This window comes from Trichosurus vulpecula, chromosome 4, assembly GCF_011100635.1.
Source record: "Trichosurus vulpecula isolate mTriVul1 chromosome 4, mTriVul1.pri, whole genome shotgun sequence".
Classification (NCBI taxonomy): domain Eukaryota; kingdom Metazoa; phylum Chordata; class Mammalia; order Diprotodontia; family Phalangeridae; genus Trichosurus; species Trichosurus vulpecula.
Window position 1 is genome coordinate 375620524 of NC_050576.1, and position 1998 is coordinate 375622521.

Below are 1998 nucleotides of genomic sequence, written 5' to 3' on the forward strand. Positions count from 1 at the left end.
CACAGATATCACTTTCTGTGTGCCTTTTTTTGATAGATCCTATTCTACTTTGTTGGTAGGTTTGGGATAGAACGTTACAACATAAGCAATATAGAATGTGGAGTGAAGAATTTGAATTTTCACTCAAGCCCTTACTAGCTGTGTAACCATGGGCAAGTTACTTAAAATCTCAAAGCCTGGGTCTGGGCCGAGGGCTCCCAGCCCCAAGGCCGCCATGCCCAATTTCCTGGAGTCAGCACTTCTGGTGCTCTTGCAGGCTCTGTTGAGGCTGATTCAGTTTTTCACGTAGATCCTGGTATAATGGGGCATGTTCTTGGCTGCCCTCCTGTTTTTAGTGAAGGCCCTGGGCCACGTGCTGTGACACCCGGGGTGAGGCTGCTGAGGCCAGCGCTACTAAGGCCAGCCCTGCTGTGAGGCCTGGACGTGCCTTCAAGACCTCTGCTACCAGTAGCACCACTTCCTTCACCTCAAGACCTCTGGCCTGCATCTGCATTATGTCTCCAGGGGCCAAGTACCACTGATGCTGCCCCTCCATGGCTCCCCTCAGATCTGGTGCTCCTGGAGACACCAGCTTATGGAGTTCCAGCATGATTTCCATGTGGTAGCACTGGATGTAAGAAGCTACAGGAGGTCAGATTCACCTACCAACCTGATCAGCTGCACCACTGATGCCCTGACAACAGACATCAAAGATGCTATTGAGGCCCTGGGTTACTCTAAATGTGTCCTGGTGGCCCATGACTGGGGTGGAACCTTGGCCTGGAATTTTACCATCTATTACCAGAGTTTATTGGAGCGGTTAGTGGTGCTAAGTGCCGCCCCTATGTTTGTTTACCAAGAATATGCCCTGCACCAACCCAGCCAGCTCTTTCACTCCAGTTATGTGTTCTTGTTTGAGCTACCCTGGTTGCCTGAGAAGCTGCTTTCTATCTCTGACTTTCAGATCCTAAAGGACACCATGACCCATTCTATGACCAGAATCCACGACCTTACAGATGATGAGCTAGAGACCTTTCTGTTCAGCTTCACCCAGAACCAAGGCCTCGTTGGCCCCTTCAACTACTACCAAAACCTTTTCAGTCACTTTCCTCTAGAGCATCAGGAGCTGACACCAACACTGTTGGGGGAAGAAAGACCCATACCTGGAGAGTGGACTTGTGGATAGTATTAGAGGACATTTTGTGCCAGGCTGCCTGCTGTCCTATGTCCTGCCTAATGCTGGCCACTAGATCCCCCAGGCACAACCAAAGCAGATGCACCACTACATGTTGGCCTTTTTTAAGAGGTTCAAGGTATAGTCATGACTCTTCCTTCAGATATGAACGTTCTGATTTTCTGTTCCCACCAAGGCCCACTCAGGACAAGGGAAGAAATGGAGCAGTACTTGAAACAAGCCAGCTTTTGACTGGGATGTGGAAACCTCTCTAACTCCTATGGTTTATGCTCCTTTCCACATTTCCCCAGAGATGCCCAACCTAATCATTCCCACTCCCAATACTTACATTGCCCTTCCTCTCTGTCCCCTCAATTCCTGGCTGGCCCTAGTTGAGCCCTCTATTAAATTCTGGAAGCCTTTTTCACACTGCTACAGAGAAAGGATCCCCTGTGGGAAAAATGGGGGCACCGTAGCTAGGTTGTGTGCCCAGAAATAAATCTCTTATTCCCTGCAAAAAAAAAAAATCTTGAAGCCTTGGTTTCCTTAGCTATCAAATACTTACACTACCTCTTTTATAGAGCTGTTGAAAGGAGCAAACTTTGTCAATTTCAAAGCACTACGTAAATCTGATCTGTTATTATTACCCATCTTATTTTTCCCATAAGTGGCTTGAAAGCCACTTAGGATCAGAAATCACATCTTAGTCTTCTTTACCTTATATAAGGGCTCAATAAATATTTGACAAATCAATCAATGAATTAAAAGAAATGTTCATTCCCCGAACTTATTTGAAACCTGAAAGTTTTGATGCACATGGTATTTATTATGTTACTCTATAATAT

At 46.4% G+C, this 1998-nt stretch overlaps 1 pseudogene; it reads left to right on the top strand.

Annotated features, from left to right (window-relative positions):
- Positions 1 to 214: 214 nt before the first annotated feature.
- LOC118845646 lies at positions 215 to 1298 on the top strand (annotated as a pseudogene).
- Positions 1299 to 1998: the final 700 nt, after the last annotated feature.